This window comes from Abramis brama (assembly GCF_963993115.1).
Source record: "Abramis brama genome assembly, chromosome: 11".
NCBI classification, from domain to species: Eukaryota; Metazoa; Chordata; class Actinopteri; order Cypriniformes; family Leuciscidae; genus Abramis; species Abramis brama.
The window spans coordinates 23,105,398-23,125,440 of NC_139973.1; the positions used below are offsets into that span (position 1 = coordinate 23,105,398).

A 20,043-nucleotide genomic window follows, 5' to 3' on the forward strand; every position below is an offset into this window, starting at 1 on the left:
AGAAAAATCAAAGGAAAAACTAAACATGTGTGCAAGCGGTTACCAAACATTTTTTTCTCTGTGAGTTTTCAAAAAAAGGAAAAAACATTAACGTGCACCAAGTCTATGCGCTTAAGTTGCTGTCTGTTTGGTTTCCATGGTGACGCGTCTAGCTTGTTACGTGACACACCGCAGCCACAACAGCGCTGAATGAATGATGATCTGCTTTTATGTCATTTTTCCTTTTTTACATTTGTTAGCTATGGCATGAAATATCTGATATTCCGATATATGCAAATCATATATGCAGTCAAATATATGCAACGCAATTTATATATAACGCAAAGTATTGCAAGAAAAAGGCAAAATTAATGCGATCTTAAGACAATTTTTTAAATACTCGACGGGCCGGATTAAACAGCCTAACGGGCCGTATGTGGCCCGCGGGCCGTAGTTTGCCCACCCCTGCACTAAAGCCACCGGGGTGGCGGTGTCACCGGCTTGGGCCCTCCATCGCTGCTCGCAGCTATATTTATATATATATATGTAAATATGCCAGTTGGTGGCGCTATAACTTTGAATAGTTACATCCATCTGATCGGCCTCTTACCACGAACACACTGCTGAAGTTTCATCAAGATCAGTTAACGTATGCAGAAGTTATATTACTTCGTGTTTCTCTTTTCTCGCCATTGTTTCCTCGCCACGGCCAAACCGTTCGAGATATCAAAAATCCGTCCGGAATTTATCATCCTCAATGTCTTGACTTCATGCTGACCGAGTTTGGAGGCGATTGGATGAATTCTCTAGGATGAGTACATCAAATTCCACAGCATGCGTTTTTCAAACAACCCATAATAGCCAACTTCCTGTTGGGCGGAGCTAATAACTTAGAGTGCGGAAGTTGTTCGGCCCGATGAGATCTATATGTGTACCGAGTTTCATATTAATTCATGCAAGCGTGTTTGATATATGGACCAAGTTTTTAGACCGTGTCCAAGGGGGCGCTGTTGAGCCCCCCTGCCACGCCCGGTACCAGCTTCAGCCCGGCTCTGATGACTGTGGGTTCTGACCTGTGTGGAAAGTTTCAAGAGTTTTTGAGCACGTTAAGGGCCCCAAAAGCCCCTGAAACCTTGAAGAACAAAGATTAAATGGAATAGACAAATCCCCCCCCCCCCACACACACACACAGACACACAGAGAGAGAGAGAAAATTCTCCAGAAAATCCACATTCAAACCAAAATATCTGACTTCCTGTGGGTCTGAGGTAATGACTGTAAATTAGAAAGGTGTCCTGCTTGATGAGAACAATACACCTACCAAGTTTTGTGATTCTAGGAAAAACTAAGCCCCCATTTTTGACTAAAGGTGGCGCTACTGAGCCATTCCACCACGCCCATTTCTGAAACTTTGCACATGTCTACTGTATAATAAATGTGATGTGTCTGTCGAGTTTCATTTTCATGCATTTTCAAGCATGTGAAGAGTTTCAAAAGCATCCGAAAAGAATATTAAAGTTTGATGCGTTGCCACGGCAACAGTATCTAAGATATCAATAATCCTTTCACAGGTCTACATCTGCCGTGTGTCTACATTATACACAAAGTTTTAAGCAAATCGGGTAAAAATAAGAAAGTGATTTCAAAGCATTTTGAAAGTGACACACTTCCTGTTGCCAGTTGGTGGCGCTATAACTTTGACTCACAAAGGTCATATCCATGTGATCGGCCTCTTACAACGAACACACTGCTGAAGTTTCAGCAAGATCAGATAATGTATGCAGAAGTTATAACACACTTCCTGTGTCCCATTATTCGCCATAAATTCGTTTCCTCGCCACGGCCAAACCGTTCGAGATATCAAAAATCTGTTCGCAAGAATTCATCCTCAATGTCTTGACTTCATTCACACCGAGTTTGGCGGCGATCGGATGAATTCCCTAGGAGGAGTATTTCACATTCCATTGTATGCGTTTTCCAAACAACGTATAATAACCGACTTCCTGTTGGGCTTTTGTAAAACTTAGAGCACGAAAGTTGTGCGGCCCGATGAGATCTATATGTGTACTGAGTTTCATATTATTACATGCAAGCGTGTTTGATATATGGACCAAGATTTCGGACCCCATTCCCCCCTGCCACGCCCGGGTACCAGCTTCAGTCCGGCCCTGATGGCCGCGGGTTCTGACCTGTGTGCAAAGTTTCAAGAGTTTTTGAGCATGTTAAGGGCCCCAAAAGTGGCAAAAAGGCACACAAAAAAAAAAGAAAAAAAAAAAAAAAATCATTACGAAAACAATAGGGCCTCCGCCCTTTCAGGGCTTGGGCCCTAATAATCCTTACGGAAACAATAGGGCCTTCGCCCTTTCAGGGCTTGGGCCCTAATAATTAATAATAACACTGAAATATCTCCTTGAAGGCAGATTATATCTGGGATCTAAAGTCTGTAACATTTCTTGAAACCCATCCTTCTCGACTGATTGAATTGGCAACATAGACCTTGCAATAAAACTTGTTACAGAGTTTGTAATCGTTTTCCACTTTTCGCTTTTTTTGTCATATGGTGTTTTCTTTGTGAATGTTTCTGCCAAGGTCTGTTGTGTCTGTTTTTTTTTGTTTTTTTTTCTGTTTGTAGCAGCAGTGCTGTTTTGTTCAGAACAAAGCCTTTCATACTCTTCAAACTGTTTTGTGCGTGGTACGGAGATGATGGAAGAGGCTGGTTGTGGCGCTCTTCTTTACGGAGATCTGCTTGCGACAAATTCTACAGATGGGCGACGTTTGTTGCTTGTCTTTTTTGTCAAAACCAAACCATCTCCAGGCTAAAAAAGCTGACCCACGTCTCGCTGTTAGCTCTTCTGGCACTGGTTCTGAGACGTCAGGGGCACTGAGGCATTATGGGCAGTTCCCCTTATTAATAAAAATGTTTTAGTTTGTACTAAAAAAAAAGTTTTTTCTAGAAGTTAAAAGAAGCCCTGTTCGGAGGTTATTCCGGTGGATCTCTTGGGAAAATGTATTCCATCTTTTGGACTCATCATTATACAACGCAATTTTCTAATGATGCAATCACGAAGCTCGCCACTTGAGGACGCCACAGACATTTAAGAAAAACTTTTTAACTTCAGACTTCAGTTTTCCACAAACAACGCATATTTTGCCTTTTCTAGCAGCTATTTTATTAATCGTACATCGGCTTTACTCTACGTTTTTGGATTGTTGCTTCAACCTAAGAAACGTCATAACACACAGGTAAGAACTCCATAGTTGTATTGCAAATTAGTAGCAGCTTACTCTTGTGCAATTGAGGAACGATCGTGATTTTGTACCAAAAAAAATCAAAATACAGTCAAACAAACCCCTACAGTATTAAAATCGCTACATATAATTGTTTAGAAGGTTATAGTGTGCGTTATTTGTTTTCTCTTTAACTTCCTTCAGCTCTTTTCATGTTTGGGGGGTCGGATTGTACAAATTATGAAATATTCGATATCCCAATTTTGCATATCGTCCAGACAACAATTTGGATATTATCGTCTAAATGATATATCGCCCACCTCTAGTCCGACATTGTTTTTCTTGTTTTTTCTTCTCTCATCTAAGTGGTTCCACCATGGATAAGTTGACTTAATGGTTATGTTTTATCTGGTTTAATTGTTTATTTTTGTGTTTATTATGTCCTACTTTGTTGTGCTTGTGCTGTAGCCAAAAGTTAATTAGCAAAGTTAATACACTTATAAGTCCAGTTAGACAAGGATAAAAGATTTGTACTAGCTGGGCAGATACGTGTTTGCGAAGGATGCATAACATCTCGGTTACGCATGTAACCCTTGTTCCCTGAAGGAGGGAACGGAGACGTTGTCGGCGTGTCGACTGATTGGGATCACGCTAGGGAGCCTGTCATCTTCGAGTATTGTAAAAACGAGATTTGCATCTCACACTCGGCCCCGCAGCGCGGGTATAAATACGAAAGCGGATGCACGCACCACTTGTTTTTCGCTGAGGAGCCGAGCGGAACCCGGTCAGCGGTGGTACAGCAATAGTGGCTAGGGGACTACGTCTCCGTTCCCTCCTTCAGGGAACGAGGGTTACATACGTAACCGAGATGTTCCCTTTCAGTCAGGCACGTTCTACGTAGTCAACGTGTCGACTGATTGGGATCCTACTAAGTCGCCACTATTGCTGCCACCTTCCAGTGCCTAGAAAAAAGCCACCTAATCCTTCCGCAGCTTTTTGGGGCAGAAAGGACAGGGCATTAGACCAAGAAGTCACTGCTGTTCCAAAAAACCCATTCAGTAGACTTGGATAACACTGGGAAAGCGTGCCCTATTGAAGGAAGGAGGGACGCTACAGAACCCACTACCAGCCCAAGAAGGGGGGGGGGAAGTGGAGAATACACATATGGACTGAGCGAATTGTTGGGCAGTATAACAAATGGAAAGTCACTGAGGTGGCTCCAGCCATAACGGGGGAGACCGAACCATCAGGAAATGGCAGGGCAAACACTGCTGAGGGACAGACACAGGCTTGAATTTTAGGGAGCTGTACCGTAGAAACACACATATGGATCCCCGTAGCGATACAACATATGGACCCAGCCTAGCACAAGTTCCACTAGCTTACAAGTGGTAGGCCTAGCATCGGACACTCCACCACGTCTAATGCCGAAGGGGTTTTGGAGGAACTCCCAGGTTTCTAATAAGAATTCAACTGGAGCAAGAATGGCGCACGTATCCGGTCCAAGGAGGGGAATGGCGCAGCGACACATCGAGCGTGCTTACTGTGTTAACTGGCTTCTATGTGAAGAGAGCACACGGGAAGCAATTGGTTCGACACGTAGGCTATAGAATCTAGCGAACACGTTAGCTCTACATACATCTGTCAGCAAGGCACCCTGGGCCAACGCCCAGGAAGCAGCTACACCTCTTGGGATTCAGTCCCCTGGGCTTTGCGTTCTGTCCAAATATATCCGCAAGGAACGGACGCGACAGAGGAAAGCCAGGGCGGGGTCTGCCTCCTCCAGGGGCAGCGCTTGCAGGTTCACCACCTGGTCCCGAAAGGGAGTGGTAGGAACCTTGGGCACATATCCAGGCCGGGGTCTCAGGATAACGTGAGTTAGCCGGCCCAAATTCCAGGCACGATTCGCTGACCGAAAATGCATGCAGGTCCCCTACCCTCTTGACGGAGGCCAATGCAAGCAGGAGAACTGTCTTTAATGACAGTTTTCAACTCAACTGACTGCAGAGGCTCAAAGGGAGGTCTCTGAAGTGCGGTCAGCACCAGAAATGAGTCCCAAGAGGGTATGGAGGGGATGCGAGGTGGATTCAATCTCCTCGCTCCTCTAAGGAACCTGACGACCAGGTCGTCCCTTCCCACGAATTTCCCATCCACTGCATCGTGATGTGCGGCAATAGAGGCAACATACACTTTGAGGGTGGAGGGAGACAGTCTTTGCTCCAACCCCTCTTGCAGGAAAGAAAGCACGGTCCCGATCGAGCATCTTCAGGGGTCTTTCCTGTGAGAAGAACACCAATCAATGAACAGGTTCCACCTCAATGCGTAAGCCTGCCTCGTAGAGGGGGCTCTCGCAGAAGCGATGGTGTCTACGACGATTGTGGTAGATCACCTAGAACCTCTGCATCCCGTCCAGGGACCAGACATGAAGTTTCCAGAGGTCTGGGTGTGGGTGCCATATGGTGCCCCGTCCCTGAGAGAGAAGGTCCTCCCTCAGATGAATGGGCCAGGGAAGGGCTGACGAAAGGAGCACAAGTTTGGGGAACCAGGTCCGTTTGACCCAATAAGGGGCAACTAGCAAGACCTGCTCCTCTTTCTCCCTGACCTTGCACAGTGTCTGTGCAAGAAGGTTCACTGGGGGAAATGCATATTTGCGAAAGCCCCGGGGCCAGCTGTGTACCATTGCATCCGTGCCGAGAGTGCCCTCGGTCAGGGAATAAAACAACTGGCAATGGAACGAGTCCGGAGAGGCAAATAGATCAATCTGTGTGGCTCCGAAGTCGTCCCAGATCAGCTGAACCACCTGGGGATGAAGTCTCCACTCTCCGGTGGCCACATGCTGTCGTGAGAGCTCGTCGGTGGCACGATTGAGTAGGCCGGGGATGTGAGTGGCACGAAGCGACCTCAGACGCTTCTGACTCCATAAAAGGAGGTGGCGGGCGAGTTATGACATGCGACGGGAGCGTAGACCACCTTGATGGTTGATGTACGTAACGGTCGCAGTGTTGTCCATACAGACCAGTACATGCTTACCGAGCAGCGGCGTTTTGAAGCGTCTCAAAGCAAGGTGTACTGCCAACAACTCGAGGCAATTGATATGCCAATGCAGATGGAGGTCTGTCCAGAACCCCGCTACTGCATGCCCGTTGTACATGGCGCCCCAGCCGGTGTTGGAGGCATCTGTGAAGACCACAGCGTGCCTGGACACTTGTTCTAGGGGCACTCCGGCCCGGAGAAACGAAGGGTCTAACCACGGGCTGAAGGATCCGTGGCAGGCTCGAGTGATTGTCACCCATAGCGTGCCGCTCTGCCATGCCCACCTCGGGACTCGGCCATGAAGCCAGTGCTGAAGTGGTCTCATATGAAGCAATCCGAGTGGTGGTAGTGCGGCTGCGGCTGCCATATGCCCCAGGAGCCTCCGAAAAAATTTCATTGGGACCATCGTCCTGCCCTTGAACGTGTTCAGGCAGTTCTGCACCGACTGGGCACGTTCCTCTGTGAGGCATGCCGTCTGTTTGACCGAGTCCAGCTCCATACTTAGAAAAGAGATCCTCTGCCCTGGGTTGAGTTTGCTCTTTTCCCAGTTGACCCGAAGACCCAACTGGTTGATATGTTGGAGCAACAAGTCCCTGTGTTCGCACAACTTTTCCTGAGACTGAGCTAGTATCAGCCAATCGTCGAGGTAGTTGAGGACATGAACACCTTGCTCTCTCATGGGAGCAATGGCCGCCTCTGCAATCTTCGTAAAGACGCGGGGCGACAGGGATAGCCTGAAGGGTAGGTTACTGATACGCTAGACCGTCGAACGCGAAACGCAGGAATGACCTGGCAGGATGGAGACATGAAAGTACGCGTCCTTCAGGTCGATCGCTGCAAACCAATCTCCGGGACGAATGTGTTCGAAAATGCATTTCTGCCTTAGCATCTTGAACGAAATCTTGTAAAGGGCCCGATTCAAGACACGCAGGTCCAAGATTGGTCTTAACCCACCACCTTTCTTGGGTACAATGACGTAGGGGCTGTAGAAGCCGTACCTCATTTCGGCTAGTTGAACCGGCTCTATTGCATCCTTCGCCAGTAGGACTGCAATTTCCGCATGCATGACAGGGGTTCTTTCAATCGACACCGAAGTGAAACAAATGTCTCTGAACATGGGCAGACGCCGGCTGAACTGAATCGTGTAGCCGAGTCTGATGGTGCAAAGAATCCAGCTGGACGGATTGGAAAGCACTTTCCAGGCTTCCAAAAACCGCTCAAGGGTATCCAGAGGCACCACAGACGGGGTGGGCCAGCGAAGTGGACAGCAGGGGCGGGCTCAGAGGGCCCGGGGGTGGTCCAGAGCGGGGTCTGAGTGCGCAATGCAGCACTGACCTGTTTCCACTGATCAGCTTTGGTATGGAAGAAGGCGTAATCGGGTCCTCGGACCGTACCCGTCTGTTGGCTGGCGACACAAGAGAGGATCGATGGTTGCAAGGCTTTACAGGGTAGCACACCTGTACCCCCCCCCCCATACCTGGGTGGCCTGTATCAGGGACGCTTAGTCTTGCTCTTGTCACCTGGTTTGGCAGTGTCTGATACAGGCTGGGCGGCCTGCGTGCGGCTAGCTCTCCGCTGAGGCCTAAGTGAAGGCTGCTGCGGTGGCCCAACGGGAGCTTGAGTGGCGGCAGGGGGGCGCCCTCGGCGACGTGCAGGTGGAGGAACTACCACTAGCGGTGGGGTGATGGCAGCAGCGGGCCGCTGGGGCAGGATGTGTCGGACCTCCTCCATCTGCTCCTGAGCAGCAGAGAACTCCACCACGTCGCTGAACAACCCAACCTGGGAAATTGGGGAGTCCAGGAACCGAACCTTGTCCGCATCCGCCATATCAACCAGGCTGAGCCAACTATGATGCTTTTGAACCACCAGGGTGGACATCGCTAGACCAATCGCGCAGGCCGCAACGCTTGTGCTCTGGAGAGCCAAGTCAGTTGCAGTGCAGAGCTCACTAATGAGCACACGATCTAGACTACCCTAGTTGCATATCCATGAGTGTTTTGGCGACCACATCCAGAAATGCATGGGCGGAATGACATCTTGAAAAAGACGTAAACGCATCCGTGGTTGCTCTTTCAGGAAATAAACGCTCTCACCAGTGCCGGAGCACACAGGGGAATAATTGCGGCAACACTGACTGGGATGGTGCAGCCTGTACCAGTGAAGCACTCACTCTATTCGCCCTCAACTGGCTGTCAGACAGAGATTTGCTTTGCTGTTAAAACAGCAGTTGAGAGCTTAGAAAGCTCGCAATCACCGCTGTCACGCCCTGTAAACACCAGCACCGGGAAAGACTTCCTGAAGAAGCACCGACACACTCACTCGTTGTAATACAACACACTCTTCAGATACATCGACATGAAGACCGATCGGCTCCGAAGCGAAAGACAAGTGGCGCGTACATCCGCTTCTGTATTTATACCTGCGCTGCGGAGCATGAGATGCAAATCTCGCAAGCCAATGTGCATTGGCTCATTTTTACAATACTCGAAGATGACAGGCTCCCTAGCGTGATCCCAATCAGTCGACACGTCGACTATGTCGAACATGCCTGATTGAAAGGGAACTCAAGCCACGTACAATATTATCCTGAAAGAAAAATTGCTTCCTTCTGCTCTGACAATGTTCCACAACTCGAAGGTTTGGGTAGTTTTGTGCAGGGCAATGCTCCAATCCACAAAGCCTGCCAATCAAGGTGTGGATGGAGAACCACCAGATCAAGACCCTGTCATGGCCACCACAATCTCCTGACCTAAACCCCACTGAAAACCTCTGTAATGTAAGCAAGAGGGTCACCGGCCAGTAAATAAAGCCAAGCTGCTTGAATTTTTTCACCAGGAGTGGCATAAAGTCGCCCAACAGCAATGTGACTGACTGATAGGGAGCATGGCAAGACATATGAAAGGTGTGAAAACATTAGTGTGTTGTTTAAAATGAATATAAACTTGTTTTCTTTGCATTATTTAAGGTCTGAAAACATGGCATCTTTTTTCGGTATTTTGACCCCCTGTCATTTTTGGCAAATTAAAAGAAAATTAAAAAATTCCTTTGAATAGCCCTCTGAAATACAGTGAGGAAAATAAGTATTTGAACACCCTGCTATTTTGCAAGTTCTCCCACTTGGAAATCATGGAGGGGTCTGAAATTGTCATCGTAGGTGCATGTCCACTGTGAGAGACATAATCTAAAAAAATAAAAAATCCAGAAATCACAATGTATGATTTTTTAACTATTTATTTGTATGATACAGCTGCAAATAAGTATTTGAACACCTGTCTATCAGCTAGAATTCTGACCCTCAAAGACCTGTTAGTCTGCCTTTAAAATGTCCACCTCCACTCCATTTATTATCCTAAATTAGATGCACCTGTTTGAGGTCGTTAGCTGCATAAAGACACCTGTCCACCCCATACAATCAGTAAGAATCCAACTACTAACATGGCCAAGACCAAAGAGCTGTCCAAAGACACTAGAGACAAAATTGTACACCTCCACAAGGCTGGAAAGGGCTACGGGGAAATTGCCAAGCAGCTTGGTGAAAAAAGGTCCACTGTTGGAGCAATCATTAGAAAATGGAAGAAGCTAAACATGACTGTCAATCTCCCTCGGACTGGGGCTCCATGCAAGATCTCACCTCGTGGGGTCTCAATGATCCTAAGAAAGGTGAGAAATCAGCCCAGAACTACACGGGAGGAGCTGGTCAATGACCTGAAAAGAGCTGGGACCACCGTTTCCAAGGTTACTGTTGATAATACACTAAGACATCATGGTTTGAAATCATGCATGGCACGGAAGGTTCCCCTGCTTAAACCATCACATGTCAAGGCCCGTCTTAAGTTTGCCAATGACCATTTGGATGATCCAGAGGAGTCATGGGAGAAAGTCATGTGGTCAGATGAGACCAAAATAGAACTTTTTGGTCATAATTCCACTAAACGTGTTTGGAGGAAGAAGAATGATGAGTACCATCCCAAGAACACCATCCCTACTGTGAAGCATGGGGGTGGTAGCATCATGCTTTGGGGGGGTTTTTCTGCACATGGGACAGGGCGACTGCACTGTATTAAGGAGAGGATGACCGGGGCCATGTATTGCGAGATTTTGGGGAACAACCTCCTTCCCTCAGTTAGAGCATTGAAGATGGGTCTAGGCTGGGTCTTCCAACATGACAATGACCCGAAGCACACAGCCAGGATAACCAAAGAGTGGCTCTGTAAGAAGCATATCAAGGTTCTGGCGTGGCCTAGCCAGTCTCCAGACCTAAACCCAATAGAGAATCTTTGGAGGGAGCTCAAACTCCGTGTTTCTCAGCGACAGCCCAGAAACCTGACTGATCTAGAGAAGATCTGTGTGGAGGAGTGGGCCAAAATCCCTCCTGCAGTGTGTGCAAACCTGGTGAAAAACTACAGGAAACGTTTGACCTCTAATTCCTCTGTAAGACCTCTGAAGAAGATCAAGCATATTTGAAGAAATCAGACAAATCATAAAGGCTATCACAATCATGTTTTTATTTTATCTGTCAGTTGCCTATACTGTAAAAGAAATTCTGTCGTTTTTACAAAAAGAATTTGCCAGCTGGGTTGCCAGAATAATTTTGTAAAAATTAGTCACTGTAAAAAAAAAATTCTGTAAGGGATTTACTGTAAGAAATAGACATTTTAAGTGCATTTATACAAAAAAATCCTGTTGTTTTTTACAAAAATAATTTGGCAGCTGTGGTTGCCAGAATAATTTTGTAAAAATTAGAGTCACTGTAAACAACTTTTATAATTAATTGTTGAATTCAACTTAAACTGATTTAAACTCTTTAATTTAAACTGAATTTAAACTGAATTAAACTGCTGAATTAAAAATAAACCCAATAAAACTTGCCTTTTGAATAATTTATTAATATTAAAGCAGCACAACATACACATTTGTAATATGTAGTGTACAGATTAATATCTTATTGGAACTGATAGAGGAGAGATGGAGGGAAAGAGATGGAAGGAAACAAAGATGAGAAAAAGAGTAAAAATGGAAAAATAGAGAAAGAGAGGGCAAGAAAGAGAATACTTTTTAAACAAATAAGCTCTGCAAACTGATGTACAGGAATCAATATCACAACAGTTGTATACAAACTCGCCTGGAAAAATAGGAGCTGAAACAAACCTTATTCAGAGAAAAGTCCAAACAAATTTCCATATTCAGAGTTTGACATCACGCCACTCATGATCTGAAAGTTCCTGAATTTAAGTAAGGACTTTTGGGTTCACTTTGAGACGTGAAGTTTGTGTCTTCTCCACTTTGGTGCCCTTCTCTGGGTTGATGGAGAAAAAAACACCTTGGGAAAGAAGAAAAACAGGCAACTGTATCAATTATTAAATAGCTTTATTAACAGAAACAATAACTTCACAATTTTCTTTATTCAAGCTATAAATAATCAAATATTTTAAGTATTAAAGGGTTAGTTCACCCAAAAATGAAAATTCTGTCATTGATTACTCACCCTCATGTTGTTCCAAACCTGTAAGACTTTTGTTCATCTTTTCATATTTTTCATATTTTAATGAAATCTGAGATTCCTGTTCCTACATTGTCCGCTACGCAACTGAAACTTTGCTTCAAAAAGTTGATAAAGAGATCGAAAAAACTAATCTGAATTGAGCGGTTTAGTCAAATTTTGCAGAGACACAATCGTTTATATGAGGAACAAAGTTAATTTAGTCTTTTATTCACATAAACATTCGTCAACTCACACCATCAGTTGTGGTAAACAGAAGCTCAGGCATGTTCGCTTGACATGCGAGAACCACACAGCCTGTTTGAGCTTTCTCAAGAACCAATGAGGTTTGTTCTCGTGCGTCAAGCAGGCTCGGTTGAGCTTGTTTGTGTTCGCTGACCAATGTTTATATGTGAATAAAAACCTAAATAAATCTGTTCATCAAATAAAGTGATGTGAAAATTAAATTTTGGTCTCTTCATGAACTTTTTGATGCGTCAAAGTGGTAGTTGCGTAGCTGTTAATGGAGGGACAGAAATCTCTCAGATTTTATTAAAAAGATCTTCAATTGCGTTTCAAAGATGAACGAACGTCTTTGGGTTTGGAACAACATTAGGTTAAGGAACCCTTGGGTGAACTAACCCTTTAAAGGTTAATTCTGGTATTTAGCACTTTGAGTCTCTTTTCTGGTTTGTTTTGGATGAACTAGAGTGGTGGACACAGAAATTTTGACGATGGGTCCTGTCTCGACTTTTTGACTCGTTTAGAATCGCCTTTGACTGCTTCAGAGTGGCTGGCTACGGGCATACACAAACATGTTCTTAAAACAACCCTTAATGTTCGTTCTCAAAACTGTGCAACTCACCGAGTGGTTAGTGATGTTAGTTGATGTTCCAAAACAAGCAGCGTAGCGAAATACAGTTTGTCTTGTTTTATTTGGCATTTTGTAAAATCCCATTGATTTCTTTTGGAGGACTCATTGCTCGTTGATATTACTGCGCTACCGGAAACGGAAAAGACGCTAGTTCCAAAAAAATAGTTCCACTATAGCAAATAATACGGATTGAAATCATACATTGCGCCGATATATATTTTTAATCATCAACGAACACCACTAACCACTCGGTGAGTTGCACAGTTTTGAAAACCAACGTTAAGGGTTGTTTTAAGGACATGTTTGTGCATGTCAACAAAAGCCTGCAGCTCAACCGAGCCTGCTTGACGCACGAGAACAAACCTCATTGGTTAACACAAGTGCTTGATAGTGGCGGGAAATATCGGCCCTACCCGGCCCGAGGGTACCAACGTTACACTTTAAAAAGTTGATTTAAGACACATCTATTTAAGGCTGTTTTTCTTTAATTAATTGTTGTATTGCCCTTGTTGTTTCTGTTTACTTTACTGTAGCGCTTTGGGTTTAAGAAAAGCGCATTACAAATAAAATGTATTATTATTATTATTATTATTATTATTATTTGAAATTTATTGGAGCATATTATATAAAAAATTACGATTTAAACTCCATTGACTTTAATGAAAATGCATTTTTTTTTCATACAAATTATATTAAATTTACTAGCATAAACTTTTACTTTCAGATGAAAAAAAAAAAGATAAACAGCCTGAATATCCTTTTCATGCAGCAATGGTTCATCAATAGGTGGCGGTAGAGTGAAATGTGGACTTTTTCGAACCCTCTTTCCTTTTCAAATGTAGACTAATTGGTCTATGAACTTTTGATCTTTAAATTACGTCTCTTTCATTGTTTTTATAAATATAAAAAAAGAATAAGAAATGTTAATTTTGACAGCTTTATCACATATCCAAAGTTTTATTTTCTTACTAAAAAAACTGACTCTAATGTATTAGTAGGGTTAAATGTAAAATGAATTGAAAGAGGATCAGACCACAACACCACAACAAACTTGTCAATCAGTAGTAGGCGGCATGTCCACTCATGATTGGAGAGGAGTGAGAGTGGGAGATCTCAATAAAGACTTTAGAAAGAGATGGCTGAGAGACATTACAAAAGAGAAAGTTGAGAGGAATATCACTGGGAAAAGAAGGGCTATGATCATGCAAGAGCTTTAATATTAGAAAAGCTTTCCAGTGCTGGAGAGACACAAGCAGGAAGGCCTGGAAACTGCTCCATACGTGAGTAACATTGGTTTTGAGTGTCAAGTCTGGAGCTGGTGTGCTGCTGGCGACTGGCAATGAGCTTTTGCTTGTATATGCTCTTGTGTACTGTATGTTAAAAAAAAAATTTGTGCTTCCTTGTTGTTCGTTATCTTCACTTTATTTTTCGCAAATATTTTTGCTTCGGTTCTATGATAAAGGGACACTCTTGCATTGCATTTTGAGGGCAGAGCAATGAAGGGAGGGGTGTGTTTGTTTGGTTTGATTTCAAATATCAACAGTGTTCACCCAACTTCACCTTGAACAATCACAAATCGAGCACAAACGAACGGAACCGGTTTGGAGCATTTTGGACAGCATAGGATGGAGACTGACTTAACTTCCAAATTATTAGTTATTTCTGAGGGGAAAAGGGTACAGATTTTGATTTAAAACTACATAGGCCGCTGTACGTGAGCTGTATCGTTCAGTTTCGTTCCGACAAACGGGGCACTACTTTTTCTTTTGCTCAATATGTTCAGCGTTAATGAAAGGTATCCAAGCAAAAAGTTCTCCACGCATTATCCTGCAGTTAATGAGAAAAGTGTAATTTATTGGCGCACTATATTGACTGCGTATAGAGACATAAAACTGTTGAGCTAGATTTTCAACCAATCAGCATCGAAAATGTAAGTAGGTCAGAGCCAAAATCAAGCCAATATCACTACGCACATGTAAACATGGAGGAGGACGTAAGCAGCGCACCTTCATCTGATAGCGGCGTTCAAGCTCGATTAACACCTGTAAAGTGTATTCTTCATGTCGGAAAGATGGTGGGAAAGGTCCGCAGCCCTTTACTGAAGTCCGATGGGAAAAATTCAAGCAATGTGCTAAGGAATGGCTCAAAACGTCGGACACTACGGAGCTAGCTAGCTATTGCTAATAAACATGTTGCCCTCCTGGACAAACCGGTCTCTGATGTCTCTGATGTCCCAACAAACTACGGGTTTCACCCGGCCTGCTATCGGCTATCAGCGTTTTTCAGAGCTGCCAACTCTCACACATTCACCGACACTTTTCACACGCGCTCACGCCACACATCCATTTTCTCACGCACAAAAAAATCGCGAAGCAAAGAGGACACGGACACCGACAGACTAGACAGAGCAGGTTACTTATGATATTAAAAACCTCAGCTCTCAGATTCTGTCACTTTTATTACGAAATTCAAACAATAAATACCGTTTTGGCGCTTGTAAATGTGACGCGACAGATCCCAGCGGCACGTGAACCGATCATCTCTACTAGCTAATAGTACACGAATGAACAGTGTTGAAAGATACAGCACAACTTGCTGAAATGTATATTCCTCGTACATAATATCGACCAATCAATCAAACAAAGGGGTCAATAAAACAGCTGGAGAACAATTATATCACATAGCATTTTACCTCAGGAAAGCCATTGATGACCATAATATAGGCTATAGCACGTTATTGGCTAAGTTAGAAAAAAAGAGCTATAGAGTATTTTGCTAAATGTGTACTATATTACATATCTATTATATTTTTACTTATTTTAAATAAAGTTATTATAATAAAAAAACGCATTATATTTATTTGAGTTATTTTTAACCTTAAATAATACTGCCAGCTGATAGGGCTCTTTGTATGTTTACAGCATTAGGTTAGTTGTTTTTTTCTTGAGAAAAATGAATGCCTATCTTGTGTAGCCTACCTAATATTTATCCAAACGAGTCAATATTAAATCAAATCACAATAATTGAATTGAATTGAAATAATAAAAAAGCGTAGCTTACCAGAAATTGTACCATGTGAACATTGTAACATGTTGTCACTAAACCTAATAAAATTCAGCTTAGTTACTAAAATGTTACACTTATTGTGATGCAAATTTTTTTTTATACCCCCCCCCCCCCCACACACACACACCTGTGTTCATTGTGACAATGTGAGATTAACTGAGGATAGTGTTTCATGTGAATCTGATAGTGAGGACAGTGATCTTGATATTTAGTGATGTGTATATGATAATAAAATTAATATAGGACATATATATTTAATATAAATAAATCAAAATTAAATCACAATAATAATGATGTTTACAATAATAATTCCTGTGAATATGTACATGTATAGTGCAGTTACTGCTCGTGTATGCGAATTGACAATTCACCATTAAATGTGTTATTTTGAAAAGTGTTTTTTTTAATATATTATATATTTTTTTAATTCTATTTGTTATTTAGATTTTACCTCAAATATTACCTTTGAATTGGAACATAATGCAAGCATACATGCAAGAGTGGCGTCTGTCAAGTCGAATTTAGTCTCAGCATCTCGAAAACGCCACGCCGATATTGATCCTTGTTTTAGTTCTCCTTTTGTCCCAAAGTCTGCTTGCCATGGTCCATAATGTTTGAATGAAACAACAACAGTGTGAGCGTGCCGCTAGACGTAATGCAGTTGTCCATGTCTGTCGCCATGGTTACTATGGCAGTACGAGCGGAAACCATGGATAACACGGATATTACGTCATTGACAGGCGACAATGACCAGGGACGAGCCATTAGTGTTGGGCGATATGCTCCATTTTCATATCGTCCTATCGTCAGCCTGTGAGATCAGCGATACACGATATTATTGTGAGAGGGGCGGGGCTTACTTTGATTTATTAACTTGCTTAATTACTCATTAATTTGCTTGTTTTATTACTTTGTTTTATATATGAGAAACTTTTTCTATTTTGCTAGCAGAGGTGGAGTATTTATTAATAGGCTAAATCAGGTTATTTCCCAGTATAGTGAGGTAAAAAAAGATCAACAAGAGTATTTCAACATGTCAGCGGGAAATGTACGGACACACATTATCCTCTCATGCCGTTACAGATGCAGCATTTTGACTGTACTTCTGCACGAGATGAGAACACGTTTTAATAACTTATTGGGTCAAGAAAGAGTCGGAGTTTGTGATATATGTCCTCCTACCAGTGCTCTCTCTGTCTGGATGCACTTCACATATGCGAACTTCAATAAGCCCAAAGCACGCGGGTTAATGTGTTTTAAATGCCGGGAGAAATCAGAGTAAGGGGCAAAAATCTAGCTTAGTCAATCGGTTTATACTTAAACTTATGTCTTCACTCCGATAAAGGAAAATGGGTTAATGCGTTTACATGACCAACATACATTGTCAGTTTATTCAGCATAATCGGGTTAAGAACGTGCATGTAAACGTGCTCATTCCCTGAAAGTGAAAGCAGAAACGGACTGAGCTTTCGGCATCTGTCGCTGCATTAACGCCGTATTCACTCACAGACAACGATGGATATAACGGTATAGCAACTATCTTAATTTACTGGCTTAATATTTCTCTTGTGGACCTACATTAATGACAGTGAAAAAATTAGAAGAATATTTCTTGTTAAACAAGTGTTTGAAGTTGCTTTTGATTTTCACAGATGGCAGAGTTGTGCTGCGTTCGTGAACTAAAGACTGTTATTAGGCCTATATCATTTTAGTAATATTATTATTATTATTATTATTATTATTATTATTAATATTTTGTAATTGTATTGTTTTTAGTGTTATTAGTTATTATATATATGTTTTGTTAATCTGCTATGGAAACAACATACTGACGAACAACGATGCCGTTTTTGTCGTTATGAATTTAGGCAAGGCAAATTAATTGTAGTTCCTAATATTAATTTAATAACAATACTAGCTTTATAATAATAATAATTTAATACATTAATGGTAAAACGAGCCAATTATCGTACTGATATCGTCAAAGCCATCTGCCATCAGCGATATCTCTGACTATCGTCGATACTGTCGTCTATCGGCACAACCCTACGAGCCATTATTAGGGCCTTATGCACACAGACTTTGCACACAGGTCAGAACCTGCGGCCATCAGGGCCGGGCTGAAGCTGGTACCCGGGCGTGGCAGGGGGGCTCGACAGCGCCCCCTTGAACGGGGTCTGAAAACTTGGTCCATATATCAAACACGCTTGCATGAATTAATATAAAACTCGGTACACATATAGATCTCATCAGGCTGAACAACTCCCGCACTCTAAGTTATTAGCTCCGCCCAACAGGAAGTCGGCTATTATGGGTTGTTTGAAAAACGCATGCTGTGGAATTTGATGTACTCCTCCTAGAGAATTCATCCAATCACCTCCAAACTCGGTCAGCATGAAATCAAGACATTGAGGATGCTAAATTGCGGACGAATTTTTGATATCTCGAACGGTTTGGCCGTGGCGAGGAAACGAATTTATGGCGAGAAAAGAGAAACACGAAGTGGTATAACTTCTGCACACATTAACTGATCTTGATGAAACTTCAGCAGTGTGTTGGTGGTAAGAGGCTGATCAGATGGATGTAACTATTGTGAGTCAAAGTTATAGCGCCACCAACTGGCAGAAGGAAGTGTGTCACTTTCAAAATGTTTTTGACAAAAGTGGGGGGGGTTAGTTTTACCAACAGTTACAAAAATCAGTACGTATATTGGTCTCATTGAGCCGGACAACTTTCTAATTTACAGTCATTAGCTCTGACCAACAGGAAGTCAGATATTTTGGTTTGAATGTGGATTTCTTTGCAAAATCAGCCTCTGAATTTTTACCCACTCCTCTTAAGTGGTTTATTTTATTCCCACCAAACTTTTTCAACATGATAAAAATACATTAAAGATGCTAAATTGTGAACGGATAATACATATCTCAAACGGTTTTGCTATGGCGAGGGATTAAAGTAATGTCAAAAATGGAAACACTTTTTTTTTCAATTTAATAATTGTTTAAGTTTAAAAACAGCCAGAATGTTTTTTTTAGTCCAAAAAATAAATAAATCATGTCATTCATAGTGCTATACTGCCCTCTTGTGTTCAAAATCAGGTAGGACTATTGTATCTATATAAAAATATACTAGGTATGTGACGGTGAGAATATTTTACCACCGGTTAATCAACGGGTTAATAACGTTAAAAGGTAAGACAAGTAATATTTTCTGTCTTTTTTATATTTATATATATATATATATATATATATATATATATATATATATATATATATATATATATAAATATAAATATAAATATAAATATAAATATAAATATAGCTGCGAGCAGCGATGAAGGGCCCAAGCCGGCGGCACCGCCACCCCGGTGCCTTTAGGTAACTAAAGGCACCGGGGTTGCGGTGCCACCGGCTTGGGCCCGTAATCGCTGCTCGCAGCTATATTTTAAAATTGGAATTTCTCTGAAATTAAAAATCTTTGGGAACTTTTGGGATATTGTAAGTACACAACTGCAGGAAATATATCACACTGTACAAGTGATTTTTGGAGATTTTATTACAAAAATTTTACATATTGTACCTTTAATGGCGTAAATCTAGCACAAACGAACTGCGCCAGTAACTATTTAGACCACATGGGGTGACGTAACTGTTTAAAATAAATATTTAAGAATCATTTATTTTAGTTACAGCTAGATTTTCTTTGAACCATCACAAATCTTGCACAAATGAACTGCACTGATTTGGAGCAATTTGGATGGCATAGGGTGGAGACTGCCCCGAATTAGCCATTTGTTTTTTTCTAAGAAGGGGGAATGCAATGTTCATTTGAATGGCACAAATCAAACACAAACAAATGGCTTCCGTTTTGGAATGTATTAGATGACATGGAGTGGAGAGTGAGGTTTTTCATTATATTTAAGAAAGGGGTCATAGTTACAGGGTTTTTTTAACAGCACAAACCAAGCAGCAGTTTGGATGGCCACAGTAATGACTGTGACGTTACTGCCCCAAAATATATTTGTTAATTTTAACAGCACAAATGAACGGCACTGTTTGATGTCAATGCTTTAGTTTAAACTAACGTTTTGCTTTATACTTTAAACTTAAAGGGATAGTTCACCCAAAAATGATTGTCATTCAATTCAGTCATCTTTTACTCACAACTGGAGCAGGGTGAGTAAATGATGACAACATTTTAATTTTTGCATGAACTATCCCTTTAAAACTGCTTCAAACTTTTAAAACTACTTCAAACCCTCAAGCTGCACGGGACAGCCTAGAGCTTTTCATAATTCATGTGCAGCAGAGAGGAATGATTTTTCCAAAAACTTCTCAGCAGTTCTGCTTACAAGAGTGTGAGTGTTTGTGTTGGCTTGAGACAA

The 20,043-nt window shown here is 42.3% G+C and overlaps 1 protein-coding gene across 7 annotated transcripts in view; it reads left to right on the forward strand.

Annotated features, from left to right (window-relative positions):
- Positions 1-20,043, forward strand: part of LOC311091920 (SEC14-like protein 1) — a 219,510-nt gene that overhangs the window by 32,906 nt on the left and 166,561 nt on the right. The gene's annotated exons all lie outside the window — the stretch shown is intronic.